Consider the following 13,595-nt stretch of genomic DNA (forward strand, 5'->3'; position numbering starts at 1 on the left):
ATCAGCAATATAAATGAAAATGAATAATCAGAAATATAAATGAAAATGAATAATCAGCAATATAAATGAAAATGAATAATCGGCAATATAAATGAAAATGAATAATCGGCAATATAAATGAAAATGAATAATCACATCAGCAATATAAATGAAAATGAATAATCGGCAATATAAATGAAAATGAATAATCAGAAATATAAATGAAAATGAATAATCAGAAATATAAATGAAAATGAATAATCAGAAATATAAATGAAAATGAATAATCAGCAATATAAATGAAAATGAATAATCAGAAATATAAATGAAAATGAATAATCAGAAATATAAATGAAAAGGAATAATCGGCAATATAAATGAAAATGAATAATCGGCAATATAAATGAAAATGAATAATCAGAAATATTTGACCATTTTGATCATTTTTGTCGCACCACGGTCATTTTCTGCACACGAGGGCTAATTAGACCGGGACCTACAATTTATTGCCAATTCCGAACGGCAGGCTTGTTTTTCATACTCATCGTGAGGTTGGTGCGCTAACCCCTCGATGGGGGACTCCCTGCGGTAGCATTTTTTGCTGCGGTCAAGTCGCCATTTTTTGTTGTACCCCTGTGTCAGGAAAGTTTTCTGACAAGGACGAACTGGGTATCGAACTCGCGACACATCTAAAATCAGAAATATAAATGAAAATGAATAATCAGAAATATAAATGAAAATGAATAATCAGAAATATAAATGAAAATGAATAATCAGAAATATAAATGAAAATGAATAATCAGAAATATAAATGAAAATGAATAATCAGCAATATAAATGAAAATGAATAATCAGCAATATAAATGAAAATGAATAATCAGCAATATAAATGAAAATGAATAATCAGCAATATAAATGAAAATGAATAATCAGCAATATAAATGAAAATGAATAATCGGCAATATAAATGAAAATGAATAATCAGAAATATAAATGAAAATGAATAATCGGCAATATAAATGAAAATGAATAATCAGAAATATAAATGAAAATGAATAATCAGCAATATAAATGAAAATGAATAATCAGCAATATAAATGAAAATGAATAATCAGCAATATAAATGAAAATGAATAATCAGAAATATAAATGAAAATGAATAATCAGCAATATAAATGAAAATGAATAATCAGCAATATAAATGAAAATGAATAATCAGCAATATAAATGAAAATGAATAATCAGCAATATAAATGAAAATGAATAATCAGCAATATAAATGAAAATGAATAATCAGCAATATAAATGAAAATGAATAATCAGCAATATAAATGAAAATGAATAATCAGAAATATAAATGAAAATGAATAATCGGCAATATAAATGAAAATGAATAATCAGCAATATAAATGAAAATGAATAATCAGAAATATAAATGAAAATGAATAATCAGAAATATAAATGAAAATGAATAATCAGCAATATAAATGAAAATGAATAATCAGAAATATAAATGAAAATGAATAATCAGAAATATAAATGAAAATGAATAATCAGAAATATAAATGAAAAGGAATAATCGGCAATATAAATGAAAATGAATAATCGGCAATATAAATGAAAATGAATAATCAGAAATATTTGACCATTTTGATCATTTTTGTCGCACCACGGTCATTTTCTGCACACGAGGGCTAATTAGACCGGGACCTACAATTTATTGCCAATTCCGAACGGCAGGCTTGTTTTTCATACTCATCGTGAGGTTGGTGCGCTAACCCCTCGATGGGGGACTCCCTGCGGTAGCATTTTTTGCTGCGGTCAAGTCGCCATTTTTTGTTGTACCCCTGTGTCAGGAAAGTTTTCTGACAAGGACGAACTGGGTATCGAACTCGCGACACATCTAAAATCAGAAATATAAATGAAAATGAATAATCAGCAATATAAATGAAAATGAATAATCAGAAATATAAATGAAAATGAATAATCAGCAATATAAATGAAAATGAATAATCAGAAATATAAATGAAAATGAATAATCAGCAATATAAATGAAAATGAATAATCGGCAATATAAATGAAAATGAATAATCGGCAATATAAATGAAAATGAATAATCGGCAATATAAATGAAAATGAATAATCCGCAATATAAATGAAAATGAATAATCGGCAATATAAATGAAAATGAATAATCCGCAATATAAATGAAAATGAATAATCGGCAATATAAATGAAAATGAATAATCGGCAATATAAATGAAAATGAATAATCGGCAATATAAATGAAAATGAATAATCGGCAATATAAATGAAAATGAATAATCAGCAATATAAATGAAAATGAATAATCAGCAATATAAATGAAAATGAATAATCAGCAATATAAATGAAAATGAATAATCAGCAATATAAATGAAAATGAATAATCAGCAATATAAATGAAAATGAATAATCAGCAATATAAATGAAAATGAATAATCAGCAATATAAATGAAAATGAATAATCAGCAATATAAATGAAAATGAATAATCAGCAATATAAATGAAAATGAATAATCAGCAATATAAATGAAAATGAATAATCAGCAATATAAATGAAAATGAATAATCAGCAATATAAATGAAAATGAATAATCAGCAATATAAATGAAAATGAATAATCAGCAATATAAATGAAAATGAATAATCAGAAATATAAATGAAAATGAATAATCGGCAATATAAATGAAAATGAATAATCAGAAATATTTGACCATTTTGATCATTTTTGTCGCACCACGGTCATTTTCTGCACACGAGGGCTAATTAGACCGGGACCTACAATTTATTGCCAATTCCGAACGGCAGGCTTGTTTTTCATACTCATCGTGAGGTTGGTGCGCTAACCCCTCGATGGGGGACTCCCTGCGGTAGCATTTTTTGCTGCGGTCAAGTCGCCATTTTTTGTTGTGCCCCTGTGTCAGGAAAGTTTTCTGACAAGGACGAACTGGGTATCGAACTCGCGACACATCTAAAATCAGAAATATAAATGAAAATGAATAATCAGCAATATAAATGAAAATGAATAATCAGAAATATAAATGAAAATGAATAATCAGCAATATAAATGAAAATGAATAATCAGAAATATAAATGAAAATGAATAATCAGCAATATAAATGAAAATGAATAATCGGCAATATAAATGAAAATGAATAATCGGCAATATAAATGAAAATGAATAATCGGCAATATAAATGAAAATGAATAATCCGCAATATAAATGAAAATGAATAATCGGCAATATAAATGAAAATGAATAATCCGCAATATAAATGAAAATGAATAATCGGCAATATAAATGAAAATGAATAATCGGCAATATAAATGAAAATGAATAATCGGCAATATAAATGAAAATGAATAATCGGCAATATAAATGAAAATGAATAATCGGCAATATAAATGAAAATGAATAATCGGCAATATAAATGAAAATGAATAATCGGCAATATAAATGAAAATGAATAATCAGCAATATAAATGAAAATGAATAATCAGCAATATAAATGAAAATGAATAATCAGCAATATAAATGAAAATGAATAATCAGCAATATAAATGAAAATGAATAATCAGCAATATAAATGAAAATGAATAATCAGCAATATAAATGAAAATGAATAATCAGCAATATAAATGAAAATGAATAATCAGCAATATAAATGAAAATGAATAATCAGCAATATAAATGAAAATGAATAATCAGCAATATAAATGAAAATGAATAATCAGCAATATAAATGAAAATGAATAATCAGCAATATAAATGAAAATGAATAATCAGCAATATAAATGAAAATGAATAATCAGCAATATAAATGAAAATGAATAATCAGCAATATAAATGAAAATGAATAATCAGCAATATAAATGAAAATGAATAATCAGCAATATAAATGAAAATGAATAATCAGCAATATAAATGAAAATGAATAATCAGCAATATAAATGAAAATGAATAATCGGCAATATAAATGAAAATGAATAATCGGCAATATAAATGAAAATGAATAATCGGCAATATAAATGAAAATGAATAATCGGCAATATAAATGAAAATGAATAATCCGCAATATAAATGAAAATGAATAATCGGCAATATAAATGAAAATGAATAATCGGCAATATAAATGAAAATGAATAATCGGCAATATAAATGAAAATGAATAATCGGCAATATAAATGAAAATGAATAATCGGCAATATAAATGAAAATGAATAATCGGCAATATAAATGAAAATGAATAATCGGCAATATAAATGAAAATGAATAATCAGCAATATAAATGAAAATGAATAATCAGCAATATAAATGAAAATGAATAATCAGCAATATAAATGAAAATGAATAATCAGCAATATAAATGAAAATGAATAATCAGCAATATAAATGAAAATGAATAATCAGCAATATAAATGAAAATGAATAATCAGCAATATAAATGAAAATGAATAATCAGCAATATAAATGAAAATGAATAATCAGCAATATAAATGAAAATGAATAATCAGCAATATAAATGAAAATGAATAATCAGCAATATAAATGAAAATGAATAATCAGCAATATAAATGAAAATGAATAATCAGCAATATAAATGAAAATGAATAATCAGCAATATAAATGAAAATGAATAATCAGCAATATAAATGAAAATGAATAATCAGCAATATAAATGAAAATGAATAATCAGCAATATAAATGAAAATGAATAATCAGCAATATAAATGAAAATGAATAATCAGCAATATAAATGAAAATGAATAATCAGCAATATAAATGAAAATGAATAATCAGCAATATAAATGAAAATGAATAATCAGCAATATAAATGAAAATGAATAATCAGCAATATAAATGAAAATGAATAATCAGCAATATAAATGAAAATGAATAATCGGCAATATAAATGAATGAGAACGAAGAACAATTTAAAGGAAAAGATGGAATAAGTAATAAAGTAATAACTTTATTAAGCAGTAAATCTTTTAAAGAAGAAAGAAAAATTAAAAGGGGAAAAAATATTTTTTAGAAGAAAAGCAGCGAAAGAAAACTAAAAGAATAAATATAACAATAAAAAGAAAAAGAAAGAAAAATACCAATAACATCACGTGCTCACAGGCCGGTAGCCAAAAGTGGCTATCACTGAAAAAATGACCGCAGTAAGCATGGATGTGAATAATATACAGGGGCATAGGAAACCGGGGGGGGGGTGGCATTTTACTTACGAACCGTTGGTCCTAGAGTCATATTTATAATTAGGAAATGTATCCGAATAACGCGTAGTACTCAGATATGCATTCATGTTGCAAGAGGTTATTTAGTTATTAAAATAGAAAATACATTTTTATACAGTCCTCGTGTGCCTAAAAGCACAATTAGAAAGTTGTCGCCTTATCTTTCCTGATGCTAACAAAAAAAAAGGTCCATGATTTTAAGTGGATATTCACTGAGATATTCAAATTCGAAAAAGGAGGAAAGTTTGGGGAAAACAGCGTTAAATCAGCACCTAATAGGCCTCCGAAGTCTGCTTGTGATGTCAGTGAGTAGCCCATTTTCCCTCAGAATATTCAGGGAAAAAAAATTCCCTTCTCGTGCCAGTATCATCGTTGTGAGGGAAAGAAATGATCGGGCTCAGAATTGGCGATTTTTATGCCCCACATCCAATCACTATGCGGTATTCGTGAGCCAATCAGGAAGATTCTACGCCAAAATAAGAAGAAACGGAATAGGATGCTGTGATTCAAAATGTGGCAAACTTGCTAGGTATTCTCAATGTCGTTTATGGCAACCCGTGCGGAGGCCTTCTATCTCTAGGAGGTGCTGGTTAAATGCGGGAAAAACGGTTTATCCGTAACCAACACTGTTTTTTTCCCAACTTCCCTCCGTTCTTTGAATTTAAATATCTCAGCGAATATTGCACTTAAAAACGTGAATTTTGTTTTGTTGGCATCAGCAGAGACAGGGTAACTGCTTCCTGATTGGGTTCTTGAGCACAGGGTGTCCGTATGAAAAGTTAACATATTTATTTCAATAACTATACAAAACCACTCGCAACATGAACGACGTATCTGGGTATTACAGTCATTTGGACACTTTTTTCTAATTGGAAGTATGCTTCTATGCTCACCAGTAAAATTACCATACGCCCTGTTACCTATGCATCCTGTATATAGCAAACCAAAATTAAATTAGAAACAGAACTGTATGAAAATAGAAAATAATTCAAAACGTTAATTAAAGCAAAAAATATGATAACACGAAATGAAAAAAAGAGGTTTGATTAACAAGAAAAATGACAAAACGGTTATTAAAAATAATCATTTATAATATTTTGAGGATAAGAAATAAAATTGGAATTACTAAAATCCAAAAAAAAAAATAATCCGAAATAAATTGATGAAGAATGAATTAATTAATTACGGTATTAGTGCGTCGGAACATCTGTAAATATTGAATCTTCTCTTGAGAACTTTTTCTCATCGAATAAATCTTGAAAAATGGACGTTGTAAAAATAAATTAAGCAATAAGCATTGAAATGAGCCCAAATAAGAAATTAAACAATTTAGTAATCTAAGAACATATTCGTAATTTAAGGAGAAAGGTTCATAATATTATCATCTTCAGTTTTAATACTGACTTAAAATTTTTTTTATTATAGATTTCATTCAAATTTTTGGAAAAAAAGCCTCTGATATAACCAAGAAAAATTTATTATATCAAGTAAAATATTAATTTTTGTATAGTAATTTTTATAAAGTTTTCACACAATTTTAAATAATGTTTGTAATTTTTATTTAAATAGTTATTCTTTTAGTAAAAGTTGATATTTATTTATTTAAATAATTTATTTTAACAATGAACTGAGTGAAAAATTATTATGTATCAATAATATATTGATGAAAAACTGCGGATATTTTAATTAAATCAATCAAAATAAGAAATTGAATTATTTAATAAGAACGTTTTCGTAATTTAACGATAAAAGCTGATAATAATGTTTCAGTTTTCAATATGCTGAATTAATTCTTTTTAAATTATAGATTTTCATTTGAATTTTCAAGAAAAAGCCTCGATATAACGGGGAAAAGTTTATTACAGTTGAAAAAGATTAGTTTTTATACATAAAATTAATTTTTATTAATTTGTGTGTATAATTCTTATTTAAGTAATTTCTCTTAAGTGAACGTTGATGATATGTTTTAATATATACATTTAAAAATAATATTTTCAGTTATACTAAGGAGAAAACTTCCATCTATCAATGACGTAATGAAAAATGTTTGTTTAAGTGTTTATTTTAGTCTTCAATGCATGACCCGCGGGGGCTACACGTGGCTTTCGAAGCTTTTTTAGTGGCCCGCCGATGAAAACGCTCACATAGTTTCAGAATTTAAAGAAATGCTGAAAAAAAAAAAAACGTCGATGAAAAAATGTGTTAAAGAATTGGTGAAATAAGTAATTTCAAATTTACTTCAGAACTAAGAAATAATTTCAGAATTAATGGGAAGTGATTCACAGAATCAATGACAAATGATTCCAGAGTCAATGAAAAATGATTCCAGAGTCAATGAAAAATGATTCCAGAGTCAATGAAAAATGATTCCAGAGTCAATGAGAAATAATTTCAGACTCAATGAGAAGGAATTTCAGAATTGGCAACAAATGATTTCAGAATTAAGAGGAGAAATAGTTTTAGAATTAATGACAAAAAATTTCAGAATTGATGGGAAATAATTTCCTACTATTGAGAGAAATAATTTTATAATTGGTCGGAAAGAATTTTGCATTTCATGAAAATTAATAATTAATGAAAAATATTTCTAGAATTATTGAAAAATATTTCTAGAATTATTCAAAAATATATTTCTAGAATTATTCAAAAATATTTCCAAAATTAATGAAAAGTATTTCCAGAATTATTGAATTAAATATTTCCAGAATTATTGGAAATTTTTTTTTCAGAATTAATGAAGATTCATATTTAATGGTAAAAAAAAACTCAGAATATATAAATAAAATTCTGAAATAATATAGGGTCCTGTGTTGACTCGGGACCCTCGGCCACGTTTGGCCTACCCGTTAAGACTAGATCGTATGAACTATATACCGCAGTATGACTTGTTGGCCCTAGGGCTTCACTTGATTTTTTTTTTTTTTTTTTGTGGCCCGCAATGCCTGAAAGGCTGAAGACCCCTTGATTCAAGTATACAAAAATATTTTTTTATCCATAAAGAGATCAGTCTCGAGACACACCGCCATCTGGCGGCGAGTACAAGCACTAAGGCATTTGATACGAGGGAAGCTTCCGAACTACAGATCGTGCTACTTTAGTTGGCCACGCACTAATAGCGCGTTTTATCTCGTTCATTTCTTTTGTTTTTGTCCTTAAAAGTTTTCATGAAACTTTTTCCCTCATTAAAATATTCAAAATACCACGTGTTGTTTTTGTTTCGGGGCGTGATTAATAATTATCCCTTCAAAATGTCTTAAGAAAACATGATAATACAACCCTCGTCCGATTATTTCAAACGGGAACTTTAGGTGCTGAAAAGTTTCTGGTAAGTAACACTTACGTTATTTTTAAATAGTGGTATAAAATATTAGAATGTTGCAATAAAACTTCTATAAAATAGATTAAAAAATTATGTTTTTATCGAAGAATTTTGTGAATTTTTGTATAATTTACATTCCACAGAATTTAAAGTTTCAGAAGCAAATAAGAGAGCATTGTTACCGAAATTCATTGTTTAAACGCTTAAATATTTCCTATTTCAGAAATGTTTCTTTTTCTTCTGTATAAAATTTTACACTCGTTGTGAAGGAAAAATAGTAATTTTTTTAATGAAAATATTTATCGGTGAAATATTTTCAAAATTTTTTCGGTCAGAAGATTAAATATGGCATTGACTTGAAAATATTTATTGTTTTATAGGTAATAGTTTTCATTTGTTTGACTATAAATATCGTAAAATATGAGAATATCAAAATTTAGCATCTATAAAAGTATTTTCGAAAAACAGCGCTATTAATTTAAGTGTGGTTATTACAATGAATTAGCAGGATGTTTTATATGAAATGTATTAAAAAATTAGTTTTTATCACCTGATTTTGTGAATTTGTGCTGAATTTCAATTAACACAAAATTTAAAGTTTTAGAAGCCAACAAGCATTGTTATTAAAATTTATTACTTGAAACGCTCAAACAATAAGATTTTTAGAAATTTTTCAATTTTATTGTATACATAATTTTATACTAATTACGAAGGAAAAATATTTACAGTGGAATATTCTCAAAATTTCGGTAAAAAGTGGAAATATTTACTGGAACGCGTTGATACGAAAATATTTTTTTTTCTATGTGTAATAGAATTAACTTGTTTGGGAGTAAATATCGTAAAATGTAGTAATATGAAAATTTTGCATTTATAAAATATTTTTCAATATATGAAAACTTTTAATTTAACTTTAGGAATTATACTAAAACATCAAGATGTGCTCTATTCTATTAAATACATAAAAAATTAATCGTAATTTTGTAACTTTTTGTTGAATTTACATTTACACAAAATTTAAAACTTTGGAAGAAAAATAAAAAGAGCATTATATTAATAAAATTTATTATTTAAAAGGTTTGAACCAATTTCATAATTTTTATTCTAAATATAGCTTTATACTCATTACGTAGAAAATAATGGCTGTTTCACAATATACATAGTCAAAATTTCAGTAGAAAGTGGAAATATTTATTAAAAGGCGTTGATTTGAAAACATTTATTAAAAGACGTTGATTTGAAAACATTTATTAAAAGACGTTGATTTGAAAACATTTATTAAAAGACGTTGATTTGAAAACATTTATTATTTCCCGTGTGTAATAGTTTTTACTTGTTTGGGAATAAATATCGTGATATGTGCGTGTGTAAGAATATGAACATTTTGTATTTACAAAAATGGTTTTTAAAACGAACGCTATTAATATATAACTGTAATTATTGCAACAAAATATCAGGATGTGTTTTATTAAATAGATTGAAAAATAAGGTTTTTCATTGCCAAATATCGTGAACGTTTGTTCGATTCACGTTTACCCGAAATTTGAAATTTTAGAAGCAAATAAAAGAGCATTGTTATTGAAATTCATTGTTTAAAATGATCTAATAATATCTACTTTTGGTATGTATTTATTTTTATTCTGTATATAGTTTCACACTCATTATGAGGAGAAAAAATATTTTTTTGATATAAAAATATATTTATATAGTTGAATATTTTTTTTTCTTCAAAATTTCAGTAAAATCTGGAAATATTTACTAAAACACGTTGTGAATCGAAAATATTTTATTTTCTATGTGTAATAGTTTTTAGTTCGAAAATAAATGTCATAAATTGTAAAAATATAAAAATTTTACATTTATAAAATATTTCTCAAAACTTATTGTTCTGTTATCTGTTGGTTTAACAGTAATTATTATAAATTACAATAAAATATCAAGGATGTATCTATTCTATTACAAAGATTAAAGAATTACGTTTTTATTGCCTAATTTTGTGAAATTTTGTTGAATTTACATTTACACGAACTTTAAAATTTAAGAAGCTAACAAAGAGCATTGTTTGAAACGCTCTAATAATACCTATTTTAGAATTTATTAATTTTAATTCTATAAATAATTTTTACACACCCATTACGAAAGAAAAAATAATTTTTTAATGAAAAATATTTATTATAGTGTAATTATTATAGTAATTATTTATAGTGGAAATTTTTACAAAATTTCGGTAAAGTAGAAATACAGTATTTACTAAAACGCGCTGACTTGAAAACATTTTTTTCTATGTGTGATAGTTTTCACTTGTTTAGGAACGAATGTCATAAAATATAAGCATATCAAAAATTTTTACATTTATAAAATAAGCTATCAATTTAACTGTGATAATTATAATAAAATATAAGGATGCGTCTTTTTTGTTGTGAATTTTTGTTGAATTTACAAAAAATTTAAAATTTTAGAAGGAAACAAAAATACAATTATTATATCAAAATTTACTATTTTCAAAACTCTAACAATGCCTATTCCGTAATTTTTATTCCAAATACAATTTTACATCCATTACGAAGAAAAACCCATTACGAAGAAAAAAAATTGTAGAAAATATTTACAGCAAAATTATAATTTTCCTAAAATTTCAGCAAAAAGTTTAAATATTTACTGAAACACATTAACTTGAAAATATTTATTGTTTAGACTCCGAAAAAAATTTTAATTTCATTTGTTTGGGAATAGATGTCGTAAAATGTAAAAATATCAAAAATTCGCGTGTTTACAATATTTTCAAAAACGAAAGGTATCAATTTAACTGCAACAATTGCGATAAAATATCCGGATGCTTGTATGTGTCCTTCTTTCGACCGCAGGAGAAAGGATTGAAGATTGACACGGATTGGTTAAATTCAGGATTTGAACCAATCCGTGTCAATATCTAATCCTTTAACCGGCGATCGTAGTTTAAACTGTGTCGGTGAATACGGCCGTTTATCATCGTCACCTGAGTTCTCATGCAGTTAGATTTATCGACTAAAAAACCCTTTAAAAACTTGAATTTTGGGTGAAAAATATTTGAAGTAAATTTCTCTGATATAATTAAAAAAAAAAAATGGCGATGCTTATTGGTATTCACTTCAGAGTATTTCATCAATGTAACCACGATATATTTCGAAACGATGAACCTCTCCGCTAATTGTACGAAGTACAAATGACTGGATACCAAGCACAGATATTTGGTAAGAAAAGTCATATTCCTCTGTGGGGAATCGAACCAGCGACCTCGCACTAACCGATTCCTCACAGAGGAATGTGACTTTTCTTTCAAACTATCTTCTTTTGGTATCCAGTCATCTGTACTTCGTATAATTAGCGGAGAGGTTCACCGTTGCGTTGTATGTCGCCATCTGGAGGCTAATTTCGATACGAGCTGCTGCTGAGTTAGGAGGATGTCTATTGCGCAGTCCTGTTCAGCCCAACGGAACAGTGTTCTTAGGAAAGAAAACGTCTGTTCTCTGTAGTTTAATGGTAGAACATTCACCCGAAAAGTGCGAGGTTGGAGGTTCGGTTCCCCGTAGAGGAAAGCAGTTTTTTAAAAATGATCTTTTGAAGATTCATTTTGAATTTTTATGTGAAAAATCTCGGAAAACCAGAACTGGTTCATATTCTGAATTTTTATACTTTATTGCTATATTTCAGTCTTGTATTCGATCCTAGACTTTTAGAAAAATCATCTTTTTACATACAGGGAGTCCATAATTAAAAGACCCTATTTTGAAGTAACCTACAGGCGATACCACTCATCAGAAAAGTGTGAAATTTTGTGGAGGACGTCATGAAGTGATGGAAATTTATTTCGGGGGGGAAGTTTTGTTTCACATTGTCGCCACCAGAGGGCGTTTCACTTTGAATACCTGTAGTAAACATGTAAATTTATATGATGTCACGCAACAGCTGTTATAAAATCTAGAAACATCCGCGGAGATGTCGTTTCTCAATGTGTTTGCTGCTCACAATGACGACAAATTTACGAGATCGCGCTTTCTTGGTAAAATTGAAATACCAAAACAGCAATTATGCAGTAACTGCTCTACGGAAATATCGGACTAGGAAAAGGATTCCAAAAGGTCCAATGAATGTTAAAAACCATTGAAGTACGATAACGAAATTTGAAATCATAGGATCATTCTGCAGCGGTTGCTTCTACATAATTATGACACTCGACTGCGATTCTCACTGCAGTTTCTAGCCCGCGTTGAGGTCGATTCAGAATAGCCTTGGAATATCTTCTGGACGGACGAAGCGCATTTTCACTTGGATTTTGCAGTCAGTACTCACAACTGCCGAATTTGGAAACCAGAAAATCCGTACTCTATCTTAGAGGTTTCGTTGCATTCACCAAAAGTGACGGCATGGTGTGGATTTACTGCATCATTTATTCTCGGTCCCTACATCTACGAGGAGTTACGTTCTACAGGACCAGTGACATGTTCGATCACCGGGAAGCGATATGCATTGCTGTTACAGAACGAAATTGTCCCCGCTCTGCAAGTCGTGTCACTGCCTTGCTCCTCCACGGAGCTCCTCCACACATAGCAGTGTTTGTTGAGAAAGTTCTTAAAACACATTTTACAGAAGAACGTGTCATCAGTCAGCACTTCCTTAATCTATGGCCTCCCCGATCCCTGGACCTTAATCCGTGCGATTTGGTTCTTTGGGGGCTTTGGAACGTTTGGTAAGTTGTGAGAATCAAATAACTTTACCTGACCTTAAAGGCAGCATTTCACGCCACGTGCAGAACGTTTCCCCGCATACACTTCGGTTAGTTGCGGAACATGCCATCTTGCGATTTCACATGGTATCTGAAAATGATGGAACATGCTTTGTTGCAGTAACAATTGTAGAAGTGTTTAACCATTGCTAAAATTGTAAACGTTTGCCTAAATGTGTCATTTCTTAATAAAACGCCCTCTGGTTGCGACATGTGCAACTAATTCCTCCCCCACCCGAAACAAATTCCCAT

General features: G+C 28.1%; 1 protein-coding gene across 1 annotated transcript in view; it reads left to right on the top strand.

Annotated features, from left to right (window-relative positions):
• The first annotated feature begins 8,312 nt into the window (after positions 1-8,312).
• Positions 8,313-13,595, top strand: part of LOC149064996 (delta-sarcoglycan-like) — a 72,369-nt gene continuing 67,086 nt past the window's right edge. Inside the window, exon 1 of the mRNA XM_089255061.1 lies at positions 8,313-8,587. The gene's annotated coding sequence lies outside the window, so the exon portion shown is untranslated. The remainder of the gene's footprint in view (positions 8,588-13,595) is intronic.

This window comes from Pholcus phalangioides, unplaced genomic scaffold (assembly GCF_987345545.1).
Source record: "Pholcus phalangioides strain wild (caught in Gottingen) unplaced genomic scaffold, Ppha-v1.0 ptg000042l_1, whole genome shotgun sequence".
Lineage (NCBI taxonomy): Eukaryota > Metazoa > Arthropoda > Arachnida > Araneae > Pholcidae > Pholcus > Pholcus phalangioides.